Genomic DNA, 7720 nt, shown 5'->3' with positions numbered 1-7720 from the left:
TGGGAAGAGTGCCAGGTTGACGATTGAGCACTGCATTGGCTAATTGACCGATTTGATTTTCCAAGGTCTTGATAGAAACCGCCTGACTCTTGCACAACAGCTTAAGTTCCTCAAAATCAGCACTAGTGGGTGCAGCTGCACTTCCCTGTTGAGGATATGATTGCCTTGTAGCATACTGCTGTGGTTGCTGGAATCCAGGTGGGTTAAACTGTTTACTCACTCCTTGCTGATATGGTGGCTGAATAGCATTCTGATTATTTCCCCAACTAAAATTTGGATGATTTCTGTTGTTAGGATGATAGGTCGCTGGCACAGGCTGCTGTTGTCGCTGATAATTATTCACATACTGAACAGATTCGTTGACAAGAGAACACTGATCCGTAGCATGAGAACCTGCACAAAGCTCACAAACCATAGCTATTTGATTAACTCCATACGTAGCCAGAGAATCAACCTTCATTGATAGCGCTTGGAGCTGGGCTGCAATAGCGGTGGCTGCATCAACTTCCAGAATACCTGCTACCTTGCCTGACGTCATCCTCTGAGTTGGGTTTTGATGCTCATTTGCAGCCATCGTCTCGATAAGATTATACGCCTCAGTATAGCTTTTAGCCCATAAGGCGCCTCCAGCTGCTGCATCGAGCATGGGCCGAGATTGGGCCCCCAAACCATTATAGAAACCAGTGATCACCATCCAATCCGGCATTCCATGATGTGGACATTTTCTCAACATTTCCTTGTAGCGTTCCCAAGCCTCGCACATAGATTCTGTAGGTTGCTGCGCAAACTGAGTAAGAGCACTCCTCATAGCAGCAGTCTTTGCCATTGGATAAAACTTCACCAGAAACTTTTACGCAAGATCTTGCCACGTAGTGATGGACCCAGCTGGTTCAGAATGTAACCAGTCTTTAGCCTTATCCCTCAGTGAGAATGGGAAAAGCCTCAACTTTATAGCCTCATCAGTCACGCCATTATACTTAAAAGTGCTGCAGATCTCGACAAAATTCCTTATGTGCATGTTGGGGTCTTCAGTTGCCGCTCCTCCAAAAGAAACAGAATTCTGCACCATCTGAATAGTGCCCGGCTTGATTTCAAAGGTGTTAGCTTGAATAGCCGGATGAAGGATGCTTGACTGAATGTCATCGATTTTAGGCCGAGAAAAATCCATAAGAGCTGGATCAGCTTGAACAATACGATCTCCCATGTTTACTGGTTCTTTTTGCTCAGTTCCTGAATCCGAATCCTCAAAATCTAACTTCTCCGGAATATCAAGAACTTCGTCTGTCTCCTCAGCTGTATCTAAAGTCCTCTTGCGAGCACGAGAACGAGTTTGCATAAACGCTTGCTAAAGTACCTGAAACACAACCGAAAAGAGTAAGTAACTACTACGTCCTAATCACTGAGTCCTAATGACCAATGATGGTAAGTACATAAACTAAATAAATACGCCGAGTCCCCGGCAGCGGCGCCAAAAACTTAATAGGGTGAAAACACACGTTAATATTCACGCAAGTATACGCGTTCGCAAGTAATATAGAATACTTTCTAGTTCGTTCCCTCAGAGACTCAGACTAAATTATTGTCTAATCAAACTTGCTCACCAATGTATGATTACTTCTCAATGTTAAGATAATAACACTTAAAATTGTTGATTAAATATTAACTATAATTAACTACTTAATTAACCACTTAACTAACACTTCAATTTATCAATAATAAAACACTCATGAGATCACAACTTCATTATTACTTCCTTCTATAGCCATTGTTATTACCTTTAGCATGTGACAGTGATGATATTAACCGAATAACACGAAACTGATAAAAGCCAACTTTCATTGTACTAATACCATTCTACCAAGCATCCACAATTAAGATAGAAGTTGAATAGTCATCAATTATGTTGAGTTCCTATATGTCTACAGAAATTGACAACACAACGATTTAAGCACAAGTTATTCCTTTCTGATTACATAGGGCAAATAAAACTGTTAGAGTTACCCACTAATCATGCACAACGTACATGAACCTATGCTAGCATGGCAAGTTCTAAATCTCAAGATAAGACGAATATGCACAACCGATACTAGATATCATGCAATCATCACACACTAAAGTATTAAACAATTAACTAAAGAATTCCATAATAAATCCATTGCAACCCCATGATCACGATTAGCCCATAATAGAACTTATCGCCATCATGGGTTCATATGAAATCATGACAAAACAAACACAAGAAAATAATAACTAAACTAATTATATTAAAACAGAGTACGTCACAAGAGTAAATAAGTCAAAGCAAGAAAACTAGCATCCAACGTTACAACGAAACAAGAATCACAAGAATATAAGCTTCCTCTTCGTTGCGGTGTGCTAAATCGGTCATCTTCCTTATCTCCTTCGCTTCTTGCGTAAAACACAATCTAAAACATAATCTCCTTAATACTCTCTGTGAAAACGTCTCAAATCTACCTATATAATAGTCCCATAAAACTCAGATTACATAGAAGTTGGAAGCCAAACAGAAGTAGAAGTCTAAAATAATTTATCTTTTTCCCCGACCCTGCGCGGCCCCTCAGCATAGCTGCGCGGGCGCGCAGGTTGCTGCGCGGCCGCTCAGCATAGCTGCGCGGGCGCGCAGGCCTCTACTGGAAAAAATCCAGGTTTGCTCCGTTTCTTCGCCGTAATCTGTCCATTCTTTTCCTCTCGCAATGGTGAACACATGCCAAGGCTTATTCTTGATGATTCCTCCCCCGAAATGCAACTAATACCCTGAAATGCATAAACACTAGAAAAACGCATCAAATACACAAAATACTTGATTTCAAGACACCAATTTAAGCCATTTTAAGACGTTCTAAGTGGTATAAAATGCCACTTATCAATGGTGCGGGGTGAAACTGCTTTAAGGAGACAGTTTTCTGGACTCGAGATTAAATTCAATCTCTGTTTGTTTTCTCAAACCCTTCTCCTAATTTAATTGTTAATTCTTATATACTTATGTGATTTAAGAATTAGCAATATTCTTGTGAATTAGTTATATATTCTATATATATAATAATGTCTTTATCTTACAAGATTGATAACAATCTTAAAACAGTTTCCTTCAATTTTTATACTTTCTTGTGAGTAGACGCAAAAGTCAATTTGATTGTTTAAATTGGATTTATTTATGGTTATAGGAGTGGCCATTATTTGTCTCATTAATTAAATTAAATTTAGTGCGTTAATTTATTTGATCACTTGTTGCCATGTGCTTGAAATTAATATAAATTTGATATTAAGTGGTGCTTTGTTTAAGCATAACAGGTACGAGGCAAAAATAAGCACAAAGTTGTTGGATAATTGGTTTCTTATAAGGCTATTGATGCTTTCATGATTATTGATTTATGATCAACTTATATTCAAGTGGACATTTTGGTGACATCTCTCTCGGGTTGATCATTATAAATTGGTAGATTAAACCCAAATTTATAATTTGTCCATGTTTTCGCTATTAATGGATAGCTTATTATGTTTTGTTTAATTAACATGGTGATTGATAATATATATATGAGCTAGAGTTTCTTAATTCTGAATTGATTTCAGAATTATTAGTATACTGATACAAGAATCGTATATGCTATAGTTTACATGCGTGTTTGCAAGTTCATAACACGATATTGCTATGCAATTAAATGATATGGCTACATAAATGTGACCCTTCATGATGGAACTTGATTATTTGATGATTAATTTTTTATCATTATTGAGTGATGATAAAGCATCAATTATTATTGTTTAATCTTTCATAATGGAGTTATATCACAAATTTGTAATACTGGATAAATAGAGGCATTACCGCGTATCTATTTAATTGGAGAAAATAGATTGCAAACATAGGTTGGTGACAATAAACGTGATACAAACTATGTAGTTCTAAACATCTTATTTTAATAGATTTATTTGTTAACAAAATGCTTTTAGTCTATATGGAGGCTTTGGAAAGCTATTAAAGGAGGCATAAGTTGCTTTATTATTTAACGTGTCTCGTTAGTTAACATTAGTTTGACTGGAAAAATTTGTTCTAGTATTTTTGCTTTTGCTGCACTGGATAGAATGTAGTAATATGTTTGTTGTTAAATAATGTGACGAGTTGTGCAGCTGAAGTGAACCACATTTACAATTGCTCAGGATTCTCCACATTAAAAAACCTAATGGGCCTGGAGTACAGGTTATGGGTGTTAGGGCGAAATCACGCACTAATATTCACGCAAGTATACGCGTTCGCAAGTAATATAGAATACTTTCTAGTTCGTTCCCTCAGAGACTCAGACTAATTTATTGTCTAATTTAACTCACTCACCAATGTATGACTACTTCTCAATGTTAAGATAATAACACTTAAAATTGTTGATTAAATATTAACTATAATTAACTACTTAATTAACCACTTAACTAACACTTCAATTTATCAATAATAAAACACTCATGAGATCACAACTTCATTATTACTTCCTTCTATAGCCATTGTTATTACCTTTAGAATGTGACAGTGATGATATTAATCGAATAACACGAAACTCATAAAAGCCAACTTTCATTGTACTAATACCATTCTACCAAGCATCCACAATTAAGATAGAAGTTGAATAGTCATCAATTATGTTGAGTTCCTATATGTCTACAGAAATTGACAACACAACGATTTAAGCACAAGTTATTCCTTTTTGATTACATAGGGCAAATAAAACTGTTAGAGTTACCCACTAATCATGCACAACGTACATGAACCTATGCTAGCATGGCAAGTTCTAAATCTCAAGATCCACCGTCGCTTCACAAGAGATTAACACCCTATCTTATATGTTCGCGACGCACATAAGACGAATACGCACAACCAATACTAGATATCATGCAATCATCACACACTAAAGTATTAAACAATTAACTAAAGAATTTCATAATAAATCCGTTGCAACCCCATGATCACGATTAGCCCATAATAGAACTTATCGCCATCATGGGTTCATATGAAATCATGATAAACAAACACAAGAAAATAACAACTAAACTGATTATATTAAAACATAGTACGTCACAAGAGTAAATAAGTCAAAGTAAGAAAACTAGCATCCAATGTTACAACAAAACAAGAATCACAAGAATATATGCTTCCTCTTCGCTGCTGTGTGCTAAATCGGTCCTCTTCCTTATCTCCTTCGCTTCTTGCGCAAAACACAATCTAAAACATAATCTCTTTCATATTCTCTATGAAAACGTCTCAAATCTACTTATATAATAGTCCCATAAAACTCAGATTACATAGAAGTTGGAAGCCAAACAGAAGTAGAAGTCTAAAATAATTCAGCTTTTTCCCCGACCCTGCGCAGCCGCTCAGCATTTCTGCGCGGGCGCGCAAGGCTGCTGCGCGGCCGCTCAGCATTGCTGCGCGGGCGCGCAGGACCCTACTGGAAAATTTCCAGGTTTGCTCCGTTTCTTCGCCGTAATCTGCCTGTTCTTTTCCTCTCGCAATGGTGAACACATGCCAAGGCTTATTCTTGATGATTCCTTCTCCAAAATGCAACTAATACCCTGAAATGCATAAACACTAGAAAAACGCATCAAATACACAAAATACTTGATTTCAAGACACCAATTTAAGCCATTTTAAGACGTTCTAAGTGGTATAAAATGCCACTTATCACACCCCCAAACTTAAATCGATGCTTGTCCTCAAGCGTCACAGACTCAAAAACAAATAAAAATATGCATGAATGCAATCTATATGAAAATGCAACGATCCCCCTTACTACAATTAACCAACCAAATTGCCACGTCTCAACGAATGCAGTTAGACACTAAAGATCAATAAACTCATGCAAACGGACATACCGCCAGAAACGTGGTGTGTGCAAATGCTTAACAGATATGCTTCGGAACTAGACCAATTACTATGACTAGACTATCCTCAAGGCAATCCTATGATTATACAAAGAATAAAAATTCTAGGCACAAAGTGATATACAACACTACAAGAACTTTGGAGCTTACTACGGAATCGTGCTTTTTATTTACAACTCAAATGCTTATTTGACCGTGCAATGAGTGAGGTCCACAAAAGACTTATACAATGGTATCCATGTAACGAGCGTTAGGTTAGCGGATCCCAGACTCTAAAAGCCTTAGGTCACTAGGCACAAAGTCCCCTAAGAACTTAATAACTCGAATACGAAAGAACCCACTCTTGATCAATTATGCAAATTTTTTTTTTTTTTTCTGAGCAAGTGCGTTTCGCTCCATCTTGCTCAACCCTAGACTACTCGCATAACATGCGAGCCGGCTACTAGCCATTTGACGCCTAGCCACAACTAGCAACAAATTCCATTTTTACTCCATTTTTTTTTCTTTTTCATGCCTTTACCACTAAGAACCTATTATCAAATTCTAAGCATAATAAATAGATTATCCTCAAAATAATCAGATCATAACAACAATCTAGTCCTTAAGCATTCTCTAAGACTTAGTGACAATACAAGTGCTTCTAGCATGCATATCAACCTACACAACTTAATATCACTTTAATGCTATCACTACACTCGCATCAATATCACAATTCAGTCGATAAATCATTGTAAAAGGGATCATGGTATATGCATGAGCTATATGATATGACAAACAAATAAAGCTATATATATAAAAAAAACTATATGGCAAAAATTATGCAACTATATGAACTAACTATCATGAATATGCAGCTATATGACACACACAAAATATTCCTTAACTACCACCCCCAAACTTAAAATCTTCACTGTCCCCACTGAAGGTAGTAGAAAGGAACACAGGGTATACCTACTCGGAGTCATCATCATCATCACCCTCAGTGGGTGGAGTATCAGGCGGCGGGTATGCAGAGTCCTCACCAAAAACTGGCCACTGGATATCAGCTCCAAGGCCTCGAAAAGCAGTCCCTAACGCAAGAGTGAGCTCCTGAGCAAACCTGCTCTGCGTCTCATACATGGCATCCATCCGCCGTGAAAGCCTCCTATACTGGGCATCACCCATCCCAGCACCCTCCTGAGCTCTCGAAGAACTAGCCTCACCACGCCCTGGCCTGGCCATAGTAGCACCTCGTGCTGGACGCCCTCCTGGAAGACGATAACCCAGCCCATGCTCCTCAGGCTCACCACCGGTCCACTCCTGCATCCCATTCAGAGTGCCAGAATCTATCGGAGCTGCTGGCAACTGCAACTGCTCATGAGCCGGCCAGTTCACTCCTACTGCTCGGCATAGCTTTGTAACCGTGGATGCATAAGGGATGTTCATATGCTTTGCTCCCCCTCAAAAACTTCAGAATTCCTTGGTAGATAAACTCACCAAGGTCCACATAGTATTCCTCATTCAGAATTCCCCACAACAACTGTGCTCTCTCAACTGTGACCTCGTGTGCATGTGAAGAAGGCAAAATATTAGCACATATAAATGCATTCCATGCACGGGCATACCTGTTCATGGCGATCGCCGGAAAGTGACGATACTCATTATTGGCTGGACTGCGGTTCCACACTGTGCCCGGTCGACAGAGAGTCGCACAAATCAAATCCAAGTCAAAGTCCTCAGCAGTCTTTTCATTCCAGTTCTCCTCCTCGGGCTTCCTCTCTCGCTGTCCAATCACACGGCGAATCGCCGCAGGATGATAATCAACCGTCAGCCCACGAACTACAGAAAACCCATT

At 38.6% G+C, this 7720-nt stretch overlaps 1 non-coding gene across 1 annotated transcript; it reads left to right on the top strand.

The window, feature by feature from the left end:
- The first annotated feature begins 704 nt into the window (after positions 1 to 704).
- LOC141722303 (small nucleolar RNA R71) lies at positions 705 to 811 on the top strand. Its single transcript, XR_012575321.1, has one exon. It is a non-coding gene; the product is annotated as a small nucleolar RNA R71 (small nucleolar RNA).
- The last annotated feature ends 6909 nt before the right edge of the window (positions 812 to 7720 follow it).

Source organism: Apium graveolens, chromosome 4, assembly GCF_009905375.1.
Source record: "Apium graveolens cultivar Ventura chromosome 4, ASM990537v1, whole genome shotgun sequence".
NCBI classification, from domain to species: Eukaryota; Viridiplantae; Streptophyta; class Magnoliopsida; order Apiales; family Apiaceae; genus Apium; species Apium graveolens.
The sequence above is the reverse complement of the archived record's forward strand: the minus strand, read 5'-3'. Positions and strand labels throughout refer to the sequence as shown.